Genomic DNA, 15,844 nt, shown 5'->3' with positions numbered 1-15,844 from the left:
ATCAAATCCCATTTATTTAAAAAACCGGTGATGTTTTCATGATTTCAATGACACTAAATTTTTCCTCAATGGTTGGAAAGACCCTCATTGAAAAATTATGTAAATTAATGTAGCGCGGTTATCGAATTAAAACAAAATCTTTACCTGGTTCATTAAAAATTTTGAAATTTTTACAGAATGTTCTACAGTGATACACAATCATTCCTGAGTTTTTTGAGAATTTTAAATTGATTAGAAGTGGGTGTTTTTGCTCGGGCGGTAAAACTTCACTCCCCCGGTACAATCTAATAATTGGCAACCAAAATGTTTCTCACACTATTTCTTCTAAACAAACTGAAAGCTAATTGTGCCCACGCGACCGTAAATAATAAAATCAAACTCTCAAAAGGAAATTGAATTCGAAAACACAAAAAAAAATGGGGGAACCAAAAGCGAAGGTCGATATCGTCCTCGATGTTAAACTTCTACGCCGTCCACGATCGGCGGGACCGTTCCCTCGGGCCTCACCTCGTTTCCTAAAAGAAAAACTCTATTCAAAAAGAGAAGGAAATTGCGCGGTGACGACGAGGACACAAGAGATAAGGAATATAAGAACAAACAACAAAAAAAACTTGTAATCGGCCTGACCGGCCGCTTGCAGGCGAGATCACCAGCAGACCGATAAAGCTAACCCGAACGAAAAAAAAAAATGTTTCTACCTGAAACAACGCGCTCGCTTCCCGAAACTAAAAATGAATACTATCACCCTGGCCTTAGTCGTCACGGGGTGGTCGACGTCTCTAGAGATCCGGACGTTCCTCTGGCACTTCCTCGGGCCCACGGTGGACGACGAAATCCGTCGGGGATCCGTAAATCCGCTCCTCAGCGTCTGGGTTTGGACTGCCTGGACTCTCCTTTCAGCCTCATTCTCTTCGGGCCCTAGACGTCTCCACACTCTTTTCTCGCCGCTCAACTACTCGCCCTTTCAGCCCCCTTCACAGTCCGGCACCGATCTGACCACCAACCAAGACAAAAGCACAAAACGAAAAACGACTGACAAAAGCCCACAGACCTCTGACCCCTCATCGGCACTGGTTCCCCCGTTTTATATTTTTTCGCCCCTCTCAATTCGGACTTTTTTGTTTTCGGCGGAAAACGGGAATCGCCGCGCACGGAGATTGAAACACTTCTTTTTCGATGTTGTTTTCATCACCTTCATTTTCAGTCTCTTGAAAATCTTCAGCAGCAATACTTGCTCACGCGGCAACATTAATTTTTTTTTTCATGATTTTGTCGTAGCGCCAGGTCTTCTGTAGGTTTCTAATACATCCTTAATGGAGCAGTCCAATGCTCAGTATACGGAGCAGCAACTTCGGTTGTAATTATTTTTTTTTTAAACTGGCGTAGGATTAAATGGAATCATACCACAAGCTCGAAAACCTGATCGTATATTGTCGGCCATAGAAAGATTCACTTCTCTCGAAGAAAGGGAAATTGGTGTTTTTGAATTTTGCCTCTATGAGATCTTTTTTCCAATTAAGGAGCACTGTTTTCCATTTTCTCTTTAATGGACCAAAGCAAGATACATCCAATGATTGACGCAGGTGTGTTGTGTTTGGAGGTAGGAAAGGGAAACGAATATTAAGACGTTGGCATTCTTGAATTACTCGTAAAGAAAAACGGCTCTCCAGGTTGTCGGCCACAATAAGTTTATGTCCAGTTTGATTTCTAAAGTATGGGATGATTATTTTGAAAAACTAGTCTTCGAAAATAATTGCATCAAACCACCCACTCTTGCTGCGGTTATAATGCGCGGCTTTAGGTCCATTAAGGCACCAAATATCATATAGATGTTGGACTTTAGAAACGATATAAGGTGGTAGTACTCGTAGTTTTCCCGAAGCAGAGACAGAAAACATTACGGACGTAGAAGCTTTACTAGTATCCATAACTGTAACTTTTGCTTATCCTGGATGATCTGTCATATTTGTCTTATCAAACTGTATTCTCCTTCCATCGTGGTTTTTAGAAAAATCTGCAGCAATGACTTCTATATTAAATTCGGCTCGAATTCTTTTGATATTTTGACTGAGACAACGCCTGCTCCAGTTCAAGCCTGCATGCAGAGCTCGACTGTCCTCATGACGTCATCATAGAAGACGGTCGGCTTCGTACAGCGCGCATAATGTTTTGACTGGATACTGTCGCAGCAATTATACAAAAAACGACAATATAAGCGTGTTCATAAAAGCCAAATGGGTTAGAAGTATTCATCGAAGTGAAGAGTTTCAACCAACAGCTTCTTCCAGAGTGTGTATTAAACATTTTGCCGAAAATCACATAATTCGTGAACACAGAGCCGTCAGAGACGATAACACAGTTTTGGTTATTCCTAGAAAGCGCATAAAGCTTACAATTTTTGCTAATCAGCCAGCATATATGACTCAAATGTTACCACCGAAGAGAAAAGATCCGAGAGTAAGAAGAAATCGCATTGAGATTGGAAGAAATAAACTTAGCTGACACAATTAACAGTTTTGAAGATCTGAAATTTAATATTACGAATAAATTTGTGAAATATAATGGTAACTTTGAATCAAAAGTATGGAAACTACTTATGGAATAAATTCAGTAATTTCAAATTAATGACAATTGTCGATAACGCTGAAACAGGTCAATTTTTATTTATGATAATGCTTATTTTAAGTAGCTTCACTTGTTCATGACCTCATCCATTTATGAGCTACGACGTCACACTCATTTTTTTAAAATGACAACTCCCACTTTTTTCTTCTCTTTTTGATAGACCTTTATACTAGCTAAACGATGAATGAACAAAATCGGTACTTTACATAATAATTTTTTTGAGAAAATGACAAATTTTATTTCACAAAATTCAATTTAATTTTTAACGTAAAAATTCTTTTGTATGGGTTTATTTATTTAACATAGAAGAATTATTTTAATAGACCAAACAATTTAGAAGATTTACGCTAGAGAATTTGCGCTGAAATGAAACAAATCAGCCGTGACATTATTGAGCGCAGTGTACAAAGTGTCGGTGAGTGCCAAATAGTTTGCGGGGGACAATTTCAACATTTGCGCAACATTTTATTGTTAACCTTAGATCTTTGTTTGCTTTTGTTTAAGGTCAATTAAAATTTTTGCATTAAAAACTTAATTAAATTTCTGAAGTAAAATTTGTCATTTTCTCAAAAATTTTTTTATGTAAGGTACCAATATTTTTCATTCATCGTTTAGGTAGTAGGAAGGTCTATTGGAAATAGGAGAAAAAAGTGAGGGTTGTCATTTAAAAAAATTGGTGATGACGTCATAACTCAAAAATGGATGATGTCATGAACAAGTGAACTAACTTAAAATAAGCATTGTGAGAAGTAAAAATTGACCTGTTTTAGCGATTTTGATAATTATCATTAGTTTTGAAACTACTGAATTTATTCCATAAGTAGTTTCCACACTGTATATTCATCTACTGTTTTCTTGAAAATGGTACGCAAAAACCCATTTTAAAATCTCTGACTTTTAAAGAAGATTTAACAGTTGAACCTTGGTGCAATGAAAAACCAGTTCCCAAATTCCAGTACAAAGAAATGTTGGGTAAAAATACTCGTTTCGGCCACTCCTGACTCCACCACTCTGGGCACCTAGAGAGCATGCAACATTCTGCGTTGCAAGCAACAATACAAATACAATAGAGAAATTAAATATATGGCCATATATACTAAACAAGTACTTTGTAAGTAGTCACAACCGAAATTAACCGAGGGTGAAGTCGAACTGCCTCACCCTGGTACTAACTAAACTACCCCCTTAATTATGATCGAGATTAACCGTGAGTGAAGTGTCGACACACGACAGGTCCCAGACCCAGGAATCCACCCGCTTCACCTCGGAAATCTACAGAAGCGCGCTCAGATTCCCAACCTGTCACTACTTCGATGACATGAACTAGAGCAAGTTACAGCGGACACACCACCCTACTCTAGCGCACTCGGCTCATACTTCACGCTTCGGCTCCAATCCGAATCCACGGACGCATGTTCTCCACGCCGCAGACACCCCGGTAGGCCACTCTAGTTCTCGTTGCTCCGGGTATGTCTCCCACCTCGTATCGATCATTCATTAGGACCTTGGCGACCTTAAACGGTCCCCTCCACTTGGCCAACAACTACTGGCTCTGTCCCGTCGCGGGGTTGCACGCCGCCCGTATGAGTACCAGGTCCCCTTCGACGTACTTCCGAGGCTCCCTACGATGTTGGTCAAACCGCTCCTTCTGTACGGATTGGGACCGCTCCGTGCGCTCCACCATGCGTTTACGTATGGCCGTCACGTCCACTGCTGGTGCTTCCAGCTCCTCCGCTTCTGCTCCTCTCATCAGACTCTGCGAACATACTCTAAACCCCATAAGCGCCTCACTGGGCTCCGTTGATACCCAACTGTATATTCGTGAGATTACGGTCCCATTCGTTGTCATCCTTATCCGCCCCCATAGTCGATAATGTATCGAGTAAAACCCGATTATAGCGCTGTACCTGACCATTACCCCGTGGTATAGCGGTAGCATTTAGATGATGGGTTATCGCCAGTTCCCTGCAGAAGGAATCGAAGGCTTGCTATCAAACGTCTTACCCCTATCGCTGATTATGCGTTTCGGTGTCCCGAATAGCTTGACAAATTCGCGAAATGACGAAATTACATACCTACTCTTGGTACTTTTTACCGGCTGCAACAAAATAAATTTGGTGAATGTGTCTATAATTAGTTACTAAGATGTGTACGTTTCCGTTTTTGGTCTTCACGAACGGACCTAAGTGATCCACGTGAACCGTATGAAATGGTTGGAGGACCTTCTTGATCCGGTGTAAATACCCTTGCGGTTTTCCCGCAGGTGATTTAAAGAAATGGCAATTTAACCCATTGGTGCATGAAGTAATTTTTTTAATTTCAACTGTTTTTTTCTTATAAACAGTGTTCTTTAGTCCAAAATTAAAGAAAACGAAGCAAAAAAAAAATTATTCAAAAAAGTACCAATTTATGGCACATTCGTTATAACGGATACAATGCATAATGACATTAAAATGTATGGTATTGTAAAAAACGGCCTTTTGGGTGAAGTCCAACTTTACATTTTAGACAAACAAATTTTGCCTTTGATCCACAAAACCTGCATTTTTTATCGGTGGCTGAGTATTCGGGAAGGTGGTTACGACCGTCGTATCTAACATCTTGGACTGGGTTTGGCATAAGCTTTCCACGGCATGCAGGTTTCCCATATGTTTTTAAAAAATGAAGTGATAAATGTCTTCGGAATGTTAGCAGAGTCACGACACTTTCATCTTGCGGGTTCATTGTTTTCATGATAAGGTGGGAATTAACCACGGTACTGTCGAATAAATAAATGAAAATTGGCCACCACCATTTTCTCAACCGCATTCTCGTTCTATAACACGCAATAAGTTGGTCAATTTTGTCGACGCCACCCATTCCCTTGTTATAGTCTGCAAACACTTTAGGTTGGGGCACCATTACTTTCTTTTTATCTTCTCTGGACCATCTTGCCACTGATTTTTCTTCAGCCGTGCTATAAGTAGTAATACTTGTACAAACTCTGTTATCTTTCCAACGCACGACCAATCTTCGTCATTAGAAGTCTGAAAATCATATGATCCTCCCTCGCGATTGTTTAGCCATTTGTTTGGCGCTTTGCAGAGGCACTTCTTTATTATATTTTCTTGAATGGTAGCTGCTGCACAGTATCCTTCTTCTGCTAAATTTAGCGAAGAAAAATAATTGTTGAAATATAATTTGTATCCAGCGTGTGATGGAATGTTTGCCGATTTCATAAGAGAAATTACTACATCCCCTCCAATACCAAACTTTTTTACAGTGTCTGCGTTTTTTCCTACGTATATGTCAAAAGCTATCATATATCCTGTGCTGTGACATAGAGCCCAATTTTTAAACCCAAATCGGACGGGTTTGCCTCTAATAAACTGCTTGGCATAGTGCTTACCACAATATGGTATCATGCTGTCGTCTATTGACAAATGTTCTAGCCCTCCATGAAATCTGAAATTCTGATTGAGTTCGGTAATGATAGGACGCAATTTATACAAGCGATCATTTTTGTCGATCGCACTGTTGTCATTCATGTGAAAATGTCTTAGAATTTGCTCGAATCGATTTAGACGCATACTCTCACATAAAATAATGGGTACATCGTTTTCTCTCGACCAATACAGTCGCTTGTTGGGGTATTTTCCATACCCTGATAATAAAAATGCTCCGAATACAACGTAAATTTCATCAAGCGTTAAATTCAAGGATTTCTTTTTCTGTAAAGCATATAAATTTGATTGACGTACAATTTCCCCCAAAATATTTTTAGTAAAAAATAAATGAAAAAAATCGACGGGTGTTTTACACTCAGCTGCTTCTTTACTTGGAGGTTTTAGAGAACAAATTTTATTTATTTTATAATTCGGAACGGAAGTTTTTCTCCAAGTTGTCACTAAGGAACGTTTTCGTTTTACTAGAGATGCAAGTGGAAGATTCATTTCGGGATCGCTATCCTCCGATTCGTTGTCATCACTTACTGTAGGAGTCAAGCTATCTTCATGAGAATTGGTTGGAATTTCTTTATCCATTTCACAAACTGTATGCAGCATTTTTCTACCAAGGTGGTTCAAATTCGCGTGGTGTTCATCATCGCTAGCATCACTGTCTTCGTGGGTGTCAGCACCATCAGTTGGGGGAACCGCGTAGATATTAATAATGCCATTATTATCTTCCGCATCCTCATCGTCTTCCAACAATTCTAGAAGCTGATGCAGTGGCAGACTGTGCCTTATGAAGGAATTTTGTGTAACTGTGTGTATTTTCCTTAATCGATAATAAATAACAATTAATTATAACTTGCTCTTGAGTTACAAAATTTTAAAAATAATTATTTTTCACAAGTGTTTAAAACATTTAAATTACTCCAAGGTCAAAAAATAAGTTTTCACAAAAACTGCTCAAAATGTTCTCCATTGTGGTCCAGACAGAATCAAACTCGCCTCTCATAATTTCAAAAACCCTTATGAAGCTGTCAATTTGTTTAGGGTAATGTGTGGGTTTTATTTCTTGCAACACACAAAGGGAAACAAATAATATCCTTCTTAAAAATTTTCTGATAAGTGCCATAACACAATTTAACTTGCTGTCTTAAACGCCTTATGAAAGTTGAGGGATGTTCCTTGATAATTTGTCGAACATTTTGCACCATTTCTAAAATTTGAACTAAGGACTGACCTGACTTCTTCTTAATGATGGATTATGATTCCCTAAAATTAGGCACTATAATTTTAAGACATTGATAAACCTGTTGATAACCAATACCATCAGGTTCGGACATCTGGCTTGAAATTCTTCAGTGTAAGGGGATACAAAGTAAGGCCAGTCTTCATTTTCTTGTTTCACCCTCTTTCGAAATGCCTTCTCTTTAATGGTAAAACCCATTTTACAACTTATTCTGGGATAATTATTGCTTACAACTTCAATAAACGTCTGTAAACTTTGCCGAAATCGAAGATTTGTTTTCTAGGTTAATTCACTTAAATTGTCAACAACAACAACCTTGAATTTTGAAATGTGACATTTCAACGAAGCATCTCCGTACCAGTGGCGTCGCGTTTGGCAATAAAGATGATAATTTACTTACTCTTACAAATGTAAAATGTTGCTCTTGTTAATCTTATAAATTGTTTCCCTTATCTTATAATAATAATAAAATGCACAATTATAATTCCAACGTCTAAAATTCATAAGGTATCATTTTTTATTAAATAGCGTTTGAGACCATAAATTGTCTACGGCCATGTTTTGACCGCTTATGTGCATGTGATTTTGCTACGACGTGACCGATAATTTGCAACGCTTGCTCTGATTTGGATGATTGTTGATCACTCTGTATAGCACACGTGGTAACAAGAGCAATAGTGAATTATGAATATTAATTGAAACAATAATGTTAAACTTACCCTCCTCCACGTGTATCATATAATGAGGGATCCATGGGGGCAGAATTTCTGCAAAACACACAAAAAAACACCAACAACCACACAAACTTATCCAAGAACACTTCAGTAAGCCCTTACATGAAAACTTTAATACATAACCTCAAACGTCAAAAAACGCGCCAAATAATATCATCCGTTTAAACGGATACTATGCACTAATGGGTTAAACAATTCCGCACATATTTGGTGACAAATCGTCTCATGCGACGGAACCAAAATTTTTCGGCTAAGACTTTATATGTCTTTTCAACCCTCACATGCCCTGAATCATCATGCGCCATCCTTAGTATTTGGAACCTGCTTAATTTAGGTACGACCCAGCGAGCTCCCCTGCTAGTTACCTTATGAACTGTACCACCCTTTAGCGTGTAATTTTCAAATACGTCTTTGTTCCCCTGCCGATCACCCGACTCTAATATTTGTTTGAGCGCTACGATCTCTTTGTCGTCTTGCTCAACGGCAAGTAACCAATCGTCTTATGAAATGACAACCGCACAGACCCCTTGCTCGCAGTTTGGGAGATTCCTGCTGAGGGCATCTACGTGGCGCATCCGTTGGTTCCCCTTGTGCTTAATGTCGTACCGGTATTGACTCAACTCCAGCACCCATCGTCCTACTCGAGCGTTGATTTCGCTTTTTAAAAACATACTACGCACGGCGGCACAATCAGTAAAATCATGAAGGGCATCCCTAACAAATACTGTCGGAAGCGTTTCACCGAGGCCACGATCGCCAGCGTCTCGAGTTCAAAGGAATGATGCTTCTGCTCGGCCGTCATAGTGTGCCTGCTAAAGTAAGATACAACAAACTCGTTTCCGTCCTTTACCTGCACCAAAATACCGGCCAGCCCAACGCGACTATAGTCCATTCATTTTAAATCTTGGGTAAAGTTGTAAACTCAAAACGCCGTAAATTACGAAAGCGGCAAGTTTTCATTGTGTGGGTACTGTAAAGTAGTAATCCCTCTGTTCACATAAAATTGGTACCACGTCGTACTTTCACCATCTTATCGACGAGCAAAAGAAAGAGACTTTAAAGTATCCGCAAATAAAAAAAAAATTAAAACACATTTTGCGATCAGTGACCAAAAAAATGTTAAGAGATTGTTGATTTTGTATTGGGAAATTTTGTATTTGAGAAATAAGATTACTAAATAAAGAAATAAGAGTAATTAATAAAGTATCCATTACATGTATACTTTAAAGTAAATTAATAAATAAAATAATAAAATACTTACATAAACAAATAGAAAATTAATCGTCATCTGAATCAAATTCACTAGATGATTCACCAGTATTGGCAACAAATATTCCAGCACATTAAGAATAATTTGTTCAGACTGATAAGTCAAATGACCCAAACCACCTGACATATTGAGTAAAATTAACGCACTGAATTCACTTTACACAACACAAGTTATTTCTTGAACGGTACAACTAAGACTGTAATTGTTTAGTGGCTTAGGGCCGGCCGGTCCTGTATTTTTAAAATTCTGCAAAACCCCATTATTATGTACTTTTTGTCTACGCTTGGGATGTCTTATTATTACCTGCACCCGTCCTATAGATAAGGTAAGCAGAACATATTTATAGTACCTAAAAACAAATGTTTTACCGACGAATGCAAATGTATGTTAAATAATGAGCCACCGATATTTGTTTGTCTCAAGAAAATCCGCGGATAAATTTAACTACAAGAACGCAATGCCCTCAGAAATTTAATGTTTGGGATGGTATTTTTTTTTAATAATCAAATTATTGGGCGATTTTAGTAGTAAATTTAAACACAAACATATTTCGACATTTTGATAAATGTGAATAAAAATGTTTCTAATAACTTGACCATTTAACAAATGTTAAATTTAATCAATTTCTTAATGAAGTAGGTACCTGAAATCACGCAAAAACTATTTTTCATGTTAAATTCCTATGGTCAGGTTTGGTAGTTGACACTCGGTATTGAACACAGTTTTAGATTCACTGAGTTTCGGACAAGTGTCAAAGCAGGCAAGTTTTATTACTAAACCCAAGATTTAAAATGAGGACTACAGCGTCGGTGTAAAGTCGCGTCTCCAGGGTCGGATCGAACAGCCTAAGCACTGGCACAGAATTCACTATCTCACTTCTGATGTTAGAAAGACTTTTCCTTCGGGCCAGGTTAATCACTCGAACACACAACTTATCAGCCTCTAACTATTTATTCACAACAATTACAAGTGACAGTGGACAAGCACAGATTGCTCTCGCTACCCTCTTCCCAATGTCCGCGCTCCTCTCGGGTCCCGGCCAGCTGCGCGCCTCTTGTTCGTTCCGCCTCGCACCAACGGACGGAGCCGAACGCCTCCTAGCGACCGAAAACGTGGTGTCTCACGCTTGGTTTGCTAACATGATGTTAGATGAGATTTATGTCAAGAAAAACATTTCTTACAAAGGTGGTAGAATTGTAGGTGCTGATGTTCAGTCAGTTGATACTAATTCATCTATAACAGCGGCTTCAACAATTCAGACCTTTATGATTAGTTCTATACAGTGTGGAAATTACTTATGGAATAAATTCAATAATTTCAAAACTAATGACATTTGTCGAAAACGCTGAAACAGGTCAATTTTTATTTCTCCTAATACTTATTTTAAGTTACTTCACTTGCTCATGACGTCATCCACTTTTGAGCTATGACGTCATCATCAATTTTTTTAAATGACAACCCCCACTTTTTTCTTCTCTTTCTGATAAACCTGCGTACTATCTTAACTATGAATTAAAAAAATTGGTAACTTACATAACAATTTTTTTGAGAAAATGACAAATTTTACTTCAAAACTTTAATTTAATTTTCAATGTATTTAATTTTTTTTTTCTATGTGGTTATTCAAAATTGAGGATTTACTTCAATAGACCAAATAAATTGGAAGATTTACGACACAGAATTCGCGCTGAAATGGAACAAATTAGCCCTAACATTATTGAGCGCGGTGTACAATCTTTACACTCCTGTGTGAGTGCTAAATAGTTGGCGGGGGGCAATTTCAACATTTGCGTTACATTTTATTGTTAACCTTATAACCTTAGATGTTTGTTTGTTTTTGTTTGAGGTCAATTAAATGTTTTACATTAAAAATTAAATTAAACTTTTGAAGTCATTTTCTCAAAAAATTGTTATGTTGTTATGTTTTATTCATCGTTTAGGTAGTAAGAAGGATAAAAAAGTGGGAGTTGTCATTTAAAAAAATTGGTGATGACGAAATACACTCACCGGCAAAAAAAAACGGAACACTAATTAGTCAACAACAAATTATTCCCATCATAGCTATTCCATGTTTTGATTAACTTCGATCACAATAAAGGCTTCAGGTTTTACTCTAGACGTTTTCAACAAAGAAAACCACTCAGAAGGCGTTTCCATTTTTGTCTTAAGATTAACAAGTCCAAAATTTTTATCGCATTCCATATACGAGTGTCCTCGTATTGGAAATGTAATCTTCACGGAATTAAATCTTTTACGATGATGAACTAAATAGTGGATAAATTTGAAAACTAAATAATTTTTGTTTTGGCCACCGGCTGAATCGCAGAATATCTCAAAATGCTTAACTCTTTCATCTAAAATATTGTAAACGAAGTGATATAAAAAGGAAACCACATCGTTGGATCCTTTTTTTGCCACAGTTTCTGGATATGTATAAAAAGCAGATCTGCCTGTCGATAAGATATGGATGTTAAAACTATACATACTCAACTGGCGTTTATAATAAACATCATTAGTAGTAATGTTTGGTAAGGGAACATTCTTTTGGAAGTCCATTGCAATAGCCTCATATTCTATGTTAGATTTTGCTTTTGCTTTAGCATTTCTCTTCCGGTTATAAAATTCCTGAGCCTTCTTTTTATGGATGTCATTAAGGACTGTTAACTTTCGTTTTTCTGTTTCAGAAGTTTCTGTTCGTTGTTCTAGAGCTTTCATCTCCGCAAGAAACTTGTCACAAATGCTACAAGTGTCGCTACGCGGATATCCAAATGAAATATTAAATTTCTTGAAGGCAGTGCGATAGGTTTCATAAGAAATAGTGACATCGGAGTTAGCTTCCTTGAACATATTAAACATTTTTGTTACGTTAAGTTCTTCTGGCAAATAAATTTTCGATGTTTTTTCCATGCTGTAATGACTAGTTCGTCCTTTAAATGATTTTACATGAGCATCAATTTTATTGAAAGTCTGCTGTGATATCTTTCGAGGTCTGTTTTTATGCGTGCCTCGTGCATCTTGAGGAGATTGTCCAGTAGATTTCAGAGATTTTTGAATATATTCAATTTTACCTCTAGTGACACCATATATTGAGGCAAATGCCTTTGCACAAACTGGAACTTCCACCATCTTCCCATTGCGTTTAACTCTTACCCTATATCGATATGAAGCATCGTGAAGCGCAGCTCTGTCCTCATCTTGCCTCGGTCTTCTTTGCCGAAAATTATTTACCGTTATTAAAGAAGTCAAGTGACTGTTTTGTTCATTATTGTTACACAGTAAATTAAATCTGCTTAAGAGAAAACTTCTTTCTGTTTCAGACACCTGTTGAAAACACTTCAATCGCTTGCAGTTGCAATCGTCTCCCGTTTCGTGAGATTGTAATTTCAGTTTTTTGCATACCGATGTCATTCTTCCTAAGCAAGGTTTTCGTTTTTCTGGTGTTTGAGAAGTCTCATCTCTTTCATTATTAGACTGTATCAAAAGCAGCATGCAAAATCGCAACTTCAAAATATAAAACGACTTACCATTTTTAATCTAGATTACTGTTATCACCACTAATGACTAACACTAACACTAACACACTTCCTTGTTTTTCCCCTGTACTCTTCAATTATAAAATAATTTGTAGTATCTTTCTTTTTTTTAAATCACAAAACAACTACCACCAACATAAAATATCTAAAAGACATAAAACAATATACCCGAACGTCCCATAAAAAAAAGAAGAGGCAAAATAAATCTGAGTTAAAGGTGATTAGTGATTACCTGATTATCTTGGTAGTTTAGCAACAATAATATTAATAATCAAAGTTAAAATGTGCCCGTCAGTCACAAACGTAACATTACTCCTCCCGATCATTTCCATAGAAACATTTACAAAGCAGTGTGCTTGCACCTACAACTTTATTGTGGAGTTGATGTAACAATGGTTGCTAATGAAGTGAACAAATTCGGACAAATTTTCCCTATTCATAGGTGTTTGAATTTGTACATAGTCGATCTTTTTTCCTTTTTCTCTCTTTACTTTTTCTTTTGTTGTTTCGTTACATTTTAGTAGTTTAGTTCTTTATCTATTAGATTTTAGCATTTAGTTTCATTGAAAGTGGTTGCACTCTACCATCGTGTGTCATTGGCGCGTTTTTCGATTCACGATTCGTCTGTTCGAAAACGACCATAAAACCCTCCCTCTCGGGGAGGCCAAAAAAGAAGAAAGTAGTCAGTCTCAGTTCGTTCGTCGGTAACTACAAAACTCAATCATCTCGACCACGAAGTGAGTTCCACCGCGCACAGAGACACGAACGAAATTCAGACGTCCAGCCCCAACGGTAAGTCGTTTTTTAATTTATTGAATCGCGAATCCCGTAACACAGCTCTTCGCTTAAGTAGGCTTATAATCAACAATCGGTTGATATAAGTGCCCTGGAGACACACAATAGGCGTTGAAAATACAAGGATATAGGTAATTTCCATCCTTTTGATTTCACCTCCAAAAGTCATTTACGCAGAATTAATTTGTGTCAAGGATATTCCACATTTTTTCTCCAAACTTTTTTCACAATCACCCTGTATAATATACCAAGGGACAAACATATTGCCGCAAACCTTTTCGAGCAGTCATGACACACGAGTGTTTGTAGCGAGAAAATTACACGAGGGCGTCAGTTCGAGGGTAATTTTGAGCGACAAACACGAGTGTTGAACTGCAAGAAAACATTTCTGACGATATATATCTGTCCCGAGGCATATTCGGAAGAGAATCGCCCAAAAAAACTTTTCCCTAGGTAAATTATATCGGAAATTTTCCCTAGGGAATTAAATTGTGAGTAGTTGCTATTCAAACAATTCGGAGTTGTGATTTGATAAATCATGTGACATTTGAGGGCGGTTCTCGATGAAGTGTAGATTTGGAAATTCCATAAATGCGACTGGCATCTCAAATTAACGTTATGTCATTTCCTATATGTTATAGGGCTCTTTTGAGATTTTCGTTAGTGTAATTTTTATAAATATGATGAGGCGGTGCTTGTATACGTTGTCGTGCTGGCATTTTCATAAGTAATACAACGAGTGGGTACGAAATTGCCGTAAATTTTCGATTTCATATACGAGAATTCGTTTCAGCGACAATTTTCAACGATTCAGCGAAGCGAACGAGTGAAAATTGTCTTAAGAAACAAATACGAGTGGTCTGAGGAGAAAATTTCCGGCAATTTCGTACCCACGAGTTTGTATTGAACGAAATACTTGAATAGTTGTTTGTAATTTAAATAAATAGCACTGGATATGGTTTCAATATTAGACTTAATAATACCACACTATCCAAATTAAATCACCTTCTTTATATGGATGACATAAAACTTTATGCATCTAAAAAGAATCACATTTTATCTTTACTAACAATAACTGAAAATTTCTCAAATGATATTGGCATGAGTTTTGGTATTGATAAGTGTAAAACGCAATCAATATGTCGCGGTCGTTACGAAAATTTAGAATATACACGTGTCCCAGAACTCGCGCCCCAGAGAAAAATGGAGAAATCTTCATAAAAGGACAAATAAATAATCCCAATAAAAAAAAATTCTATGTTGAACGGTATTCCAGAAAAGAACAGTAATTGTTGCTAGGTTACATATTTTATTACGTTTTCAATAAACTGACCGGCTATGAAACTTTTGAGAAACGTCAGTGTCAAAATTTCATTCAAATCACTTCAAATCGCTTTAGTACCGCCGTCGTGGTCAACCGTGCTCTTTCATCATGTATTCTGCAGCGGATTATTTGAAAATGTTGATTATTTACGGAGAATGTGGAAATGAAGTACATAAATCCACATGCTCTATTTTCAAGAGCATTTGAGCAACGATTTTATATAAATTTGTGGGCTGGTCTATTAGGGAATCGTGTGGTATGTCTTCAATAGAAATTAGTTTACATGTCAGCGAACTTCCTCTTTAGGTAGGATCTTGTGAATTTCCTGCACGGTAAGCCCGAGACATGCACCCAGAACTTTGAATGGAGAATTTTTGAATGCAGAACTTTCCAATTTGCTTGAAGACATTCCACATCTTTTTTGTGCTATCGGCTAGTTTCAACACGACGGCGCACTACCATACTTCAGTCGACAAGTTTGAGAAATTATGGATCAACAGTATCCTCATCGATTGATAAGTTGTTGTGGTCCACGACACTGGCCTGTGCGGTCCTATTGCCTTATTGCTACAGGAGAACAATTCAGGAGTTGCGTTTAGTAAGCTTTTGCCACAATTACTCCTGAAATGGTTACGAATTCTAAACTGAAACTTTTGCGACTGGCACGGTTATGCTTGCAAATGAATGGTGGCCACTTTGAACACTTCTTCTGATTGTATTTATTTTTCGTTTCATAATCCCTTTTGGCTTGTGTTATACCTTTTCTTCCTGTTTTGTACGATAAGCTCACGCGCATTAGAATAAACAAGGTTGTTTTCAGAACCGCCATTTGTTGTTTTATTTAAAAAAATAAAAATACTACATAGATTCATGTGATCGATGGCGA

At 37.4% G+C, this 15,844-nt stretch overlaps 1 long non-coding RNA gene across 1 annotated transcript in view; it reads left to right on the top strand.

Annotated features, from left to right (window-relative positions):
• LOC138128742 (uncharacterized) overlaps window positions 1–13,631 on the top strand; it is a 97,659-nt gene extending 84,028 nt beyond the window's left edge. Inside the window, exon 3 of the long non-coding RNA XR_011158893.1 lies at window positions 12,624–13,631. This is a non-coding gene — a long non-coding RNA (uncharacterized lncRNA). The remainder of the gene's footprint in view (window positions 1–12,623) is intronic.
• Window positions 13,632–15,844: the final 2,213 nt, after the last annotated feature.

Source organism: Tenebrio molitor, chromosome 4 (genome assembly GCF_963966145.1).
Source record: "Tenebrio molitor chromosome 4, icTenMoli1.1, whole genome shotgun sequence".
In the NCBI taxonomy this organism is placed as follows: Eukaryota; Metazoa; Arthropoda; class Insecta; order Coleoptera; family Tenebrionidae; genus Tenebrio; species Tenebrio molitor.
Note: the sequence above shows the minus strand (reverse complement) of the source record. Positions and strands in the feature narration are given on the sequence as shown.